Genomic DNA, 13,599 nt, shown 5'->3' with positions numbered 1-13,599 from the left:
CCAGCATTCTTCAGAAAGGACTGTTTAAGAGTCTCATGCTCTACCGACTGAGCTAGCCGGGCACCCTAAACTGTTTAAAGATCTTCAGGAGGCCCTGAGGTAGGGGTTCCCAAGTGGCCTTCTGCCCCAACCCAGCCAAGAACAATCTTTTTTTTTTTTTAAATATATTTTTATTGATTTCAGAAAGGAAGGGAAGGAGATCGAAACATCAATGATGAGAGAGAATCACTGATCGGCTGCCCCCTGCACGCCCACTACTGGAGATCGAGCCTACAACCCCGGGCATGTGCCCTTGACCGGAATCGAACCCAGGACCCTCCGCAGGCCAACGCTCTATCCACTGAGCAACACCGGCTAGGGCAAGAACAATCTTTTTTACTTTGGGCATGAACCTTCTCAATTTCTAGCTTCCACGGGCACTGAAAAGTTCCTTTTCATGCCTGAAACTTTTCTTTTACTCTAAGGAAAAAGGAAACACCAGTTGACAGTCTCCTCCAAGGATCAAGAATGTGTGTGTTAAGGAAAAGACTTAACCTCCTGAACCAACCCCCAAGTCTCTGGATGTGCTCTTCACCTCGGCCTTTAAAATCACACACCAGGGGCCACAACTCAAATATCTCGGGCAACTCCAGGCTTCTATCTAGTAACTCAGGGTCTCTGTCAGCAAGTTCAGAAATATCTTAATATGCTATCAATTTTCAAAGGCAACTGGGGACATGAAAAAGAACCCCGGAGAGAGAGAAAAATATCCTCTGTCTCCCCATCAGCTGGCCCTAGCCCGGGCCGGGTGAGTCAAGCCTTCACAGTGGGAAATAGGCCTCCAGAGTCATTCATTCCCCACAGCCGAGGTCACCTCCGGAATGTCCCAAACCTTCCCGTCTTCAAAAAATCCTCTCCCCTTCTCCTCCCAGGCCAACCTGCCTAATAATCATCCAAGAATCCTGAGAAAATCTGTCAAACTGCATTTCCTTAAAAAATAAAAGGCAAGTATGATAATTCAGCTATAGGAATGTAAATCACAACATTGTGTAAGATTACGTAAATAGTGATATATCCATAGGATAGAATGCTATGCAGCCATTTAAGATGACACTATGAAAGGTATTTACTGACAAATAAGAAAGTTTATTATATACTAGAAGCCCGGTGCACGAAATTCGTGCACGGTGGGGGGTTGTCCCTCAGCTCAGCCTGTACCCTCTCCAATCTGGGACTCCTGGAGGGATGTCCGACTGCCCGTTTAGGCCCGATCATGGTGGGATCGGGCCTAAACGGGCAGTCGGACATCCCTCTCACAATCCAGGACTGCTGGCTCCCAACTGCTTGCCTGCCTGCCTTCCTGATTGCCCCTAACCGCTTCTGCCTGCCAGCCTGATCACCCCCTAACCACTCCGCTGCCAGCCTGGTTGATGCTTAACTGCTCCCCTGCCAGCCTGTTTGCCCCCAACTTCCCTCCTCTGCCAGCCTGGTCACCCCTAACTGCCCTCTCCTGCAGGGTTGATCACCTCCAACTGCCCTCCCTTGCAGGCCTGGTCCCTCCCAACTGCCCTCCCTTGCAGGCCGGGTGCCTCCCAACTGCCCTCTCCTGCTGGCCATCTTGTGGCGGCCATCTTGTGTCCACATGGGGGCAGCTATATTGTGTGTTGCAGTGATGATCAATCTGCATATTACTCTTTTATTAGATAGGATAGAGGCCTGGTGCACGGGTGGGGGCCAGCTGGTTTGCCCTGAAGGGTGTTCCGGATCAGGGTGGGGTTCCCTTGGGGCATGGGGCGGCCTGAGCGAGGGGCCTGTGGTGGTTTGCAGGCTGGCCACGCCCCCTGGCAACCCAAGCAGAGGCCTTGGTATCTGGAATTTATTTTCCTTCTACAATTGAAACTTTGTAGCCTGGAGCGGAGCCAAGCCTGCTGCTCCTCCGGGGCGGCAGCCATTTCTGTGGCAGTTAATTCACCTTCTACAATTGAAACTTTGTAGCCTTAAGCGGGTGAGCCCGGCCAGGGTGTGCGGAAAGCTTTGCTTCCCCTGTTGCTGCCGGCAACCCTGGCCTGCTCTCTCAAGCTCCATTCTGCCGCCATTTGTTTGAATTTGTTTACCTTCTATAATTGAAACTTTGTAGCTTGAGTGGAGGCTTAGGCCTGCAACGGCTATGGAAAGTTTGGCTTGCTCTGTTACCTGGGAAACCTTGCTCTCTGTGGCTGTAGCCATCTTGGATTGGGGTTAATTTGCATACTCGCCCTGATTGGCTGGTGGGCGTGGCTTATGTAGCGGAGTGATGGTTAATTTGCATATTACCGTTTTATTAGAGAGGATTCCCATGTAAAAAAGAAAAAGCAGATTACAGCCATTTAAGATGACACTATGAAAGGTATTTACTGACAAATAAGAAAGTTTATTATATATTCCCATGTGGAAAAGAAAAAGCAGATTACAAAATAGTATTAACCTTCCTTTTGGAGAGAGGGAGGGAGGGGGAAGAGAGGTGGATGATGGAGAGAGCATGTGCAAAGCAGTCAGTGGTTTTCTCTGAGTGTGGTCCTGATAGATCCTCTTTACTTTCTTCATATTTTCTATAATATTCTACAGAGGATGTACTTTTATAATAGAAAATATGTAAAATAATCTTAAATATTTGTTATTAAAATAAAAAACACAAGCAAACACATAAATGTGTAGTTGTAAGAAACGGTCCAGGTCCTAAGTATCTGTCCAGGAGCAATGGGCGAGGGCCAGACAGCAGGTCAGAACGCTATAAATAATGCCTCTCCACACCCTTGTTTAGCCACCAAACTTCATCAGAAGACAACTGTCCCTAAGAGGCCGCCAGGAAGATGGAACGTGGCCATCCCACTTTGGGGAAAGAGGCTCAACTGCCCTTCTCAGAAACTGGTGAGAAAATCACTTGGCACAGGCAGGCAGCAGGTCCAATGCTGGCCCCTGTGTTAAAACACAGAAACCATTAACGGGTACTCCCTCCACCACCACCACCAAAAAATAAAATTAAAAAAAAATAGGGTTCTAGTTGAGAATGATGTAGTAAGTGCAGTGACCACATTTTTTTGCACCGACGTTAAGACATGTAATATGCCTAGGGTTCTTCCAGGTCAGGGTCAGCATGACCCTCAGTCAAGTCCAGCCCTGCTGCCTGTTTTTGTAAATCAATATTTATTGGGACACAAACCTGCTTGTTCATTTATGTATTGTCTACATCTCATTCATCTACATATGTACTATCTATTGCTGTTTGGGGGGTTTTGTTGGTTTGTTTTTAGCTATAACAGCAGAGTTGAATAGATGCAAGAGAGACCTAAAAAATCCACACAGCCTTAAATGTTTACTATGTGGCCCTTTATAGGGAGTTTGTTGACCTCTATTGTAGGGCAACAGAGAAAAATATAACCAGAACTGTACCAGGAAATCAGGAAAGGTCACTAGAGTTGTATCAGAACAGCCCAACAAGGCTGAAATCCCCAATTACAGCTCTGCTCCTGCCCCCCAGCGCTGGCTCACCTCACCAGACACAGAGACGCCCACCCCCCGAGGCCCCCGGGCTGCAGCCTGACAAGGGAGCAGGCTCCCTGGTGACTACCTTTTACCGGATCACCCAGTTCAGGGCAGCCCCTAAATACTACTCAGGCAGGGGTCAGATCTGCGGAATGTGAGGGGTGTCAGATGCCAACTTCCTTTACATCTCTACTACCTCCTTCTACCATTTCAGGAGGCCCACAGCCATATTCCTGCCTTACCCTAAACCAGGCGTCCTCAAACTACGGCCCGCGGGCCACATGCGGGTGTTTTTGCCGTTTTTTTACTTCAAAATAAGATATGTGCAGTGTGCATAGGAATGTGTTCTAGGTTTTTTTAAACTATAGTCGGGCCCTCCAACGGTCTGAGGGACAGTGAACTGGCCCCGTTTAAAAGTTTGGGGACCCCTGCCCTAAAGTGACAAATGCCACTGTCGGTCCCTAGGCTGAATGTGAGTAGATATAAATCCACCCACCATCTAACTGACCCTTCCTTGGTGCACTTCCACTGTGTCCCTAACAAGAGCCCCTGCGAGGCAAGCCCCAGGTGTGTGCCTGGGGAGCTGAGCTTAGGGTCAGAGGGAGGGCACCGGCACGCAGGGATGTGCACTGTGGCTTCCACCCGGTCCCACAGGGGCCCCGACTGCAGGGCATGAAGACTTCCTGGGGAGCCACAGAGCTGGCCTGTCTGCCCTGGTCCACACACAGACCCCACACGGGTCTGAAATCGTAGTCCTTGGATGACCAGATGGGATAAAGTTAAAGATCGTGAAAGAAGGAGAGTATCCAAGTGGGCCCAATGTAAACACAGGGTCCGTATGGGAGGTTGGAAGATCAGAATCAGAAGAAGACATGAGGGCCCTAGCCGGTTTGGCTCAGTGGATAGAGCGTCAGCCTGCGAACTGAAAAGTCCCAGGTTCGATTCTGGTCAAGGGCACATGCCTGGTTTGCAGGCTCAATCCCCAGTGGGGGGCGTGCAGGAGGCACCCAATCAATGATTCTCTCTCATCATTGATGTTTCTCTCTCTCTCCCTCTCCCTTCCTCTCCGAAATCAATAAAAATATACTTTAAAAAAAAAAGGTGAAGACATGAGAGAAGCGGAGGTTAGAGGAAGGGGTGCAGGTCACCTCCAGAAAAAAAACTAGCCTCGCTGACACCTGGACTTTAGCCCAGGGAGACCCCTGCAGGCTTCTGATCCACAGACTGTAAGTAACAAACCCGTGGCTGTTTACACCACCAGGCTAATGACAATCTGTTATGGCAGCAACTGGAAACTAATACAGTGGCTATTTTTTAAAAGGCAAATCATTGGGTTGGAAGAGAGGCTACATCCTGAAATAATTTCCAGATCATTTTTTTTAAATAACTTGGTTTGGTCACCACCACCATCCCCAAACAGTACTGACTGCCAACCAAGTGCCAGGCACTGGTAGGTGCTAGAATACCCATGGTCAGCTCAAAACACATTCTTGTTCTTGACGACAAAGTCCTGCCGGCTTTCAGTATAAATATGCCTCATGCTTCTACAAGCCTCTTTCCCAAGTTCAGTTCAACATTCAAACCACTGCTGAGCATTTATTACATGCCAGGCTATACCACAATGTCCAAGTAAGAGCCTCCACCCTGAAAATACCATCTCATTCATTTTTACATCCTTAATTTTTCAAAACACGCTCACTTCAGATTTAATAGTTGAATGCAATAGTATTAATAACAGGAACAACTACCATGTATTATTAAAGTGTGAGCCTATCACTTTATATTACTCCTAATCCTACAACAACCCTATGAGGTATTATTGTGCCCGTCTGCTGATGAGATAAAACAGCCAGGGGAAGAAATACCCTCTAAGTCCCAAAGCGTCAGGTGCTGGCCTATCCCTGCCTGTCTGATGCCAGGCTCAAGTCCTTACCTCTTATTGCCCAGGCAGCTAAGAGATAAGAAACCTGCCCCCAGGTCAATAACATTTTTTTTAAATAAATAGTCAGTCTCCCTGAGACACAGCAAGGTCCATACCCTGATTGCAGAAAATTATGAGTCATAAAACTCCTGGAGCTGGCTGGGCTCTCAAAGGCCATCTGGCCTAACTCCCCTGCGTAAAGCCCCTCAGCTGCCGGGGCTCCTAGAGAGAGCGGAAGTCTCTGCCCAGTTCTATACGCCCCCGTGTCTGGCACTGTGCCTCGTCCACACCAGGAGCTTAATACCCATATGCATCCAGGGTGCTCCCTAGCTTACCAAGCTCTCCCACCTAGAACCCAGAACCAAAGAGAACCCGGGGTGCCGAGCATCAGGGGAATGTTCTTTCCTTCTACCACCACCTGAGACATCCACCCTTCTATGGGAAGCCACCGACGGCAGCAGCAGCCTCCTGTTTACGAGGTTGGAGCCGGAGAGAGGGAATGGAGGAGGAGGGACTGTCACAGGAGCAGGGCCAGGTCAGTTACGTGTGCTGGCGGTGCATGCTCGGGCGCTAGGAGTTGGGGGGCGGAGGGTGCCCATACAGGTTGAGGCACCTCTACTGCTTCCTCTACTTCTCTCCACTCCTTGCTTGTAAGAGGGGGAAAAGGTAGCAGGCCTGCCCCTGTAACAGTGAACTCCATGCAGGCTTGAACCGGACACAGCAGACCTGACCCAGGGTAAAATGGTGCCCAGCCTTTTGCTTTACCAAATGTTGGCTGTAAACACGTTAGAGAGCAAAAGCCACACACTTTTTTTTTTAACCTCAGATAGATAGGATATTTGCTCCAGCACCTGTCAAACAGTAACCACCTGCAGTCACGGGACAATCTATTCTTACCTTCACCCTCCTGTGAGCCAGGATTGGCGCCAGAGAGAAATGTGCCAGGCAGAGAACAAACACTTGGACTTGAAAGTCCTGTGTGAACAGTCCCCAGGACCTCTCATCCAGCCCCGCAGATGGCAGGAGCGATGCCACCAGGCCCTCTAGTTCCCAGACAACATGAGTAGTGATGAGGCTGCTGGACGGGCAGCAAGGCTGGGTTCTGAGCCCACGCTGGGCAACAGCCACAGGTGCCCTCAGGCACACCAATTCTCCTCTTTGGGCCTGCATTTCCTCATTTTCTCAAGTGTGAAATGAGGCCACTGACCTAGATCAGTGGTCGGCAAACTCATTAGTCCACAGAGCCAAATATCAAGAGTACAACGAGCGAAATTTCTTTTGAGAGCCAAATTTTTAAAACTTAAACTTCTTCTAATGCCACTTCTTCAAAACAGACTTGCCCAGGCCGTGGTAATTTGTGGAAGAGCCACACTCAAGGGGCCAAAGAGCCGCATGGGGCTCGCAAGCCGCAGTTTGCCGAGCACTGACCTAGATGATCACCAGTTCCCAGAGGTTAGGACTCCATCACTTATCCCTAAAGTGCAGAAGGTTGACAAAGAAAGCACAGCACAGGGATTTAACGGGGGTCTAGAAAGAATAATGCTCAAAAGAATCAAGTACTGAGCCTTCCAGACATTCCATAAAAACAGCAAATCGGAGGGCAGACGCTGCTTCCCTGGGTGGGAAGGTGGAACTCACATGGCAGCTCTCAGGAAACAGACCTCCGGGGACATCCAGTGCGATGGTGCCGAGGTAGTGAGCAAGGAGGGGGCTGGCCCTTCTCATACAGCCAGGAAACATCCCTCCTCTTCCACACTCACACACACGCTCGCTCACTCACTCCCCTGGCAGGAGCAGCCAGCTCCTCGGAGGCTGGCAGGAGCAGGACCTCTAGGGCTCCGAAGGCAGGATACCAACCTGGCTTTCTCTTCAAGCTCCACCCCAGCCCACCCTGCCCCCCTCACACCTATCAGAGGGCCTCACTCCCTCTAGAGCTGACCTCTGTTTCCCTCCAAAACAGAGGCAACCAGATGTGAGCACCCTCAAACCCTTGGCCTACATCTCAGACCGCCCTAAGCCTTGCCTCCCCTATCCTATCTCCTCCCCACACTGATGGCACCCTCCTCCCGCCTCCACTAGGACCCTGCCCTCACCCGTTTTTTCTTCTGCCCTCCCTCTCTCCTTCAACAGCATCCTCCACCTCCAGCCCACAAACCTCCTCCTAGTGTTCCCACACCAAATAGGCTTCTCCTTCAGCCCCATCCTGGCCAACCTCTCCCGGGGATAGAGTGCACTTCCCATCTTTCCTTCTCCCCAGCACACACTGTCTGGCCCCACCCCAAGCCCTCCTCTCGTGATACTCACAACAGCCACCTGATAGCTCAATGCACCTGAGGCCACCCCAACACTACCCTCCTCAGCATCTCCTCCTGGCCCCACACATTCCCCTAAAACCCTCTCCCTGGGTCCCATGATTCGCTCTCACCCCCTCGTCTGGGATTCCTTCACCAGTCCCTCTTCTTGAGCCTACTGCAGGGTCCCCAGGCCTGGTCCTAACCCCGTCCTCCCTGCTTATCTACCTTACCCCTGGGCTGCTCCATGGGTGGGTAGCAACGCTTCCCCAGGGCGATGCCTCCCTATCCTCAGGCCAAGCAGGCCATCCCAAACACTGAACCAATTAATTCCGGGACAAACCCCGTTTATGCACACATCACATCACCCCTCAAAATCCCACAGGCACCCAGGAAGGGGCCCAGGAGAATGTGGGGGTGAGGGAATGTTCTGTACCTTGATGTGGTGATGGTGACTACATGCACTTGTCAAACTACAGAACCTTACTCTAGAAAGGGTGAATTTATCGTATGCAATTATATCTTGGTAAAATAAGATGGAGGAAAATCCCACAGCCACCTCAACCCCTACATATCTAACAGTAACATCACCATTTTCCCAGACCAGCTCTTCCTCCTCCTGCACCTCTGTTTTCAGTAGTGACACCACCCACACACACCCAAAAAGCTCCTCCTCCCAACTAGCAATCTCAGTTGGGTGGCCAACCAGTCACAGTCTAGAAAGTCTACCTGCAGAGATTTATATTCTCTTGAATCTGTGCCTCGAATTCCACCTCCCCCCACCCCCACCTGGGACTCAGGCCACCCTCACTTCTCACAAAGCACCTCCCTGGGCTCCCTCCCTGCCCACCCTGACCTGCCTTCAACCCTCTGCACCACCTGCCGGCCCCAGTGCCCGCCCCACAGCAATGCCTACCGGGCAGGCCAGGCCTCTGCCCTTGCTGGGGCCTCGGCTCTAGAGCTTCTCTCTCCCACGGAAACCTCACTCTTCCTTCAGGCTCCAGCTCCCAGCCCTTTTCCATCAGAATCAGCACCCACTCCACCTGGGTTCCCACAGCTGAGAAGCTACAAGGTCCTTGCAGTCTGCCCTCTAGCCACGCTATCTCCCCAGCCGACAGTGCACATGGGGCAGGGAGCTGCCCCCCAGAGCCCTCCAGGCTGAGGCTGGACTGGCGAGTGAGTTGTAGGGGCTCAGGAAACACTTTCTGGCCTGAACTGAATTGACAGCTAAAAATGACCAGGAGCACCATGCCAAGCCCTCCTGACCCCGCTGCCCAGATCACATGTAACAGGAGCACAGCTGGCAGCAATGCTGCTCAGACTGGCCTCAACTCCTAAGGGCAGATCCCACAGGCGGCTTCACCCGTGTGCTCCCTAGCCCAGCCCCCTCCTGCTCCCCTCACACTCCCTACCCTTCAGCCAGACTGCACTCACCCCATCCCAGGCACTCACCTACCCCACTGCCTCTGTTCAAAGAGCCTGCCACCTGGACCAATGCTACTCAGTCTCGTCATCCTCGGTAACAGGAATAAGCACTTAGAAACTTGTACAGCAATTTAGTATTGCCAAGCAGTTCTTCCTGCGTCTTGCAAAAGCACTGATCTGCAACAAATGGGGGGGGGGGGGGGGGCGCGGAATAAAACCTGTTCCTTTACCACAGAGTCTGGGAAGCACTGGCCCCCTTACTCCCACCCCCCACCTTCCGCCTCTTCCTACTGAAATCCTGCTCATCCTCAGGGGCCCAGCTACCATGCCTTCTCCTTCAAGGAGCCTTTGCAGCCCTAGCCAGTGTGGCTCAGTGAATAGAGTGTCGGCCTGCACACCAAAGAGCCCTGGGTTCGATTCCGGTCAAGGGCACATACCTCGATTGTGGGCTCCTCCCTGGCCTGACAAGAGGCAACAACCAATTGGTGTGTTTCTCTCACATCGATATTTCTCTCTGTCTTTCCCTCTCTCTTCCACTCTCTCTAAAAATCAATGGAAAAATATCCTCAGGTGAGGATTAGAATAAATAAATGTTTTAAAAGCAGCCTTTGCAGTGTCCATCAGTTAGAAGTGTCTGACCCAGAGTCCCTCGTCCAGACCACACCGAGGGTAGTGAGGTGGTAGCTGCACACCCGTTACTACAACTGCCGGAGGTCAGGGACCCGAGTCTTACTCACTTTTCTATCCCCACGGCCATGTTTAGGCAGATAATCAGCCGATATTTGTCCAATGAGGAGAAGATAACCAGATCCACCCACCATCTCAGAGTGGCTTTTCTTCAAGGGCAGGTCTGGGGGGGCACCGACCCTTAGGCACACAGGGGTTTTTCAGGTTTCTGCCTCTTCCCCGGCCCAGATGGGAATAGGAGGGTTTTTGTTGTTGTTTTTAATGCAAGTCGATGGCTCCTGAGATAAGAACTTGGCCACTATTCAATTTCAACAGATTCTACAATACCCTGAAATGGCAATTTGAGTGATAACATCACACGCACACGCTAAAAATAAATCACACCCAAGTATGAAGAGCAAAAAGAGATTTTCAGAGTTATTTCCAACTTTCAATATTCTGTGGGACCCTGACCTCAAAACCAAGGGTCCAGGGCCCGGGAGCCTGTACTCACACAACAAACAAGATGCTGGTGGACGGGCCAATGGATACCACTCGAGTTTGCAACGTGTGGAGAGATGCGCCCCTCAGATCCCACCGAGATGCATCTCACGCAGCACTAGCAGACCCCACCCCTCCCACAGGTGCCCCTGCAGGAGCGGGGCCTCACCTTCCCCACTCCCACCGGCTCTCCTTTCCCAGGCTCCCAGCTCCCTGGCGGCTGTTCAGCAGGAATGCCGGAACTATTTCCAGACAACACTGTCAGGTCAAGACGACTCTCTACCTAAATACCCGTCTAATTTTGCACGCAGCTCTTGTTTCAACTAAGGAAGATAATGACTCAGTGTCCATGGCTCCTGACGGAAAATTATCCCGCCAAGTTTGGAGCTTCCCAATAATAGACTTCTTTGAACTTCATTTTGAGAAAGGAGAAGTGAGCTCTCTGTCTAGATTCTTCTCCACAAGCAACAAAGGGCAAGAAAGACCCCCTAACTAACCAAGGAGTGTTGTGGGAAAATCCTAATGCAGCCCCACGGGGTTGATTAACAAGAAAGGGAAATTCACGTTAGGCACTTGGGACGTTTTTCTCTGCCCTGTACAATAATCACTTGTTTTTCGGCTTTTTCTGCATACCATCCATTTAGGACTCAGAAATTTTGGGCATAAATTCTGGCTTATACTGAAGGCAAAATCCAGACTCCGAATTAAAGTGTCTGTCTCTGCAGGAAAAGAAATGGCTCGCTGTCTTTGACACTGAAGCTTCAATCAACTATGAAAGAACTGCACAAATTATACAGGCGTCCATGCCGCACCGCTGCACTCCGGGGTGGCCAGTCCCCGGGAGGGGCACACGGTACATTTAAATATATATTTTTATTGATTTTTTACAGAGAGGAAGGGAGAGGGATAGAGAGTTAGAAACATCGATGAGAGAGAAACATCGATCAGCTGCCTCCTGCACACCTCCTACTGGGGATGTGCCCGCAACCAAGGTACATGCCCTTGACCGGAATCGAACCTGGGACCCTTGAGTCCGCAGGCCGACGCTCTATCCACTGAGCCAAACCGGTTTCGGCGCACACGGTACATTTAAAGAGACCCACACGTATGTTTGAACGCAGCCAGACCCTTCCTCCCTGCAGAGGCAGGCCTGACCCCCTCCCTTATTACAGGACACAAGGGACGTCTTCCTAAAAAGTGAGGGAGCGCAAAGCATCGCCTTGGAGAAGCCACCTGAGGACCCCTGAGCCGGCGTCTCTGCCAGCACTCAGCTTCAGCGTGTTCGTTCAGTATTTAAAAGCGGCCCCACGGTTATTTCTTTTTCTTTTCTTTTTTTTAAATATATTTTATTGATTTTAGAGAGGAAGGGAGAGGGAGGGAGAGATAGAAACATCAATGATGAGAGAGAATCATTGATTGGCTGCCTCCTGCACGCCCCCCCCCCCCCGGGGATGTGCCTGCAACCCAGGCATGTGCCCTTGGCTGGAATCGAACCTGGGACCCTTCAGTCTGCAGGCTGACGCTCTATCCACTGAGCCAAACCAGCTAGGGCCCCACGGTTATTTCACATGCATATCTCTATTCTTGCAAAATCCCGAGACTGAAACCACCCGACTTCCACTGCTTTTGCACTCCGGACCCGCCAGTCACTGCCACGCACGCAGCAGGCACAGCGAAAGTCCAGGGTTCCTACCTTCCGTCCCTCGCTATCCTCCCAGGAGCCGCGCTGGGGTCTCCTCTAAAGCCCCCTCCGTAGTTTAGGGAGAGGGCACACCACCCTGCTCCTAACCCTCTCAGCTACTCCCCGCAGGTCCCAGGCGGCTCTGGGACGCCGGGGTATTTTTTTAGAGTCTTACCTCAGGGGTTCTGCACGGAGGGCAATGCTGTCCTCTCGGAGCTATTCTGGGCTGTCACAGCTAGTATGTGGGTGACAGGGGACGCCTAGCACCTAACAGACACGGGGCCAGGGCCGCTGCGGCTCATCCTACAATGCACGGGTCACCTCCCCATCACAGAGTCATCCGGTCCGAAATGTCAACAGTCTGGGGGAGGAGAAACCCTGTCTTGTCTCGGGTGGCACACGGGAACGGCTCATCCCTTCTCCTGATTGCTTGAGGCCATGCCAAAAATTACAACCGCCCCGCTCCACCTGCACCACTCGCCAGGTTGAACAAAAGGCCTGCAGCCATCGCCAGCGCGTTCCAGAACCACCAGCTCCCCTGAACCTCCAGGCTCCCCACTGTGTCTCTCCCAGGAGAAGGGCCCCCCCCCCCGGCCAGCCTGACCCCCCTCCCCAGCAGGACAACTGGCCGCTGGCATCAGTGCCTGCTCCAAGCCTCTGGCACAAGGTGAGCCCGGCATGCCCAGCTTCTGCCACGCACAGCCATGGCCCACGCGAGCAGTGAGGGTGGACACGCTCCCCTCAGGAGCCTGACACCTCTCACCCGGACGGACGGAAGGACGGAAGGACGGACGGACAGGCCCGGCCCCCCTCCTGCCCCAAAGGCACCTGGGAGCACTAGCCTGGGTTTGGCACAGGGGGCGGGAGGCGAGGGAAAGGCAATTAAGCCCAAACCACTCACAAGGCCCCGGATGGTACGAGTTAGCAGGAGGAAGGGCCCAACAAAAGGGAGCGGGAGAAAGGGCCAAAAAGGGTCCCCCTTCCCCAAAGTCACCCCAAACCCCGCCTGTGAAGCCCTCCAGCTGGCTCGGGCCAGGAGAGGGAAAGCTCTGACACCCATCCGCAGCCAGGGCCGGTCGGAGCCGCCGACTCGGTGCCCGGGGGTCTGGGAGGGAAGAGAAAGCTCATCTCGAGGAAAGGGAGGCGGGAGGGCCGGGCCGCCATGGAGACAAAGAGCCGCGACGTGGGACAGCTGCTCAGCGAGCCTGCCCGGCGCGTCCCGGGCGCCCCGGCTCCGGCCGCCGCTGCCGCCCCTCCCGGAGGCAGGCCCGCGGGCTGAGGGGCGCGGGGTGGGCGACGTCCACAGGGGCCCCCACCCGCACCCCGAGGCGCGAGCCCGACCTCGCGGCCAGTGAAAGTCACAAAAGGGAAAGCGCGCGGTCCCTGGAGGAGGACGCCAGGACGGCCCGGGCGGGTCGCAGCCCAGCGCTGGCCGCCGGCACCCGGCGCCGGCACGCGGCGGGCGGCATCCTTACCCCGGGGCAGGAAGCTGGGCCGCGGTCACCTTCGCGCCGCCTCCGCGCGTAGCAAGCACTGCAGGCACCTCGCGCGCCCGCGATCTGTTTACCAGCTCGCCCGCGCCGGGAGACCAGCGCCGACCGCCCCGGGCAGCC

General features: G+C 53.0%; 1 protein-coding gene across 1 annotated transcript in view; it reads right to left on the bottom strand.

Annotated features, from left to right (window-relative positions):
- Positions 1-13,599, bottom strand: part of COQ8A (coenzyme Q8A) — a 40,606-nt gene extending 27,007 nt beyond the window's left edge. The window contains exon 1 of the mRNA XM_079763808.1: positions 13,462-13,599. The gene's annotated coding sequence lies outside the window, so the exon portion shown is untranslated. The remainder of the gene's footprint in view (positions 1-13,461) is intronic.

The sequence above is a fragment of the Cnephaeus nilssonii genome, assembly GCF_951640355.1.
Source record: "Cnephaeus nilssonii genome assembly, chromosome: 23".
In the NCBI taxonomy this organism is placed as follows: domain Eukaryota; kingdom Metazoa; phylum Chordata; class Mammalia; order Chiroptera; family Vespertilionidae; genus Cnephaeus; species Cnephaeus nilssonii.
This window is presented reverse-complemented; position numbering and strand designations above follow the sequence as displayed.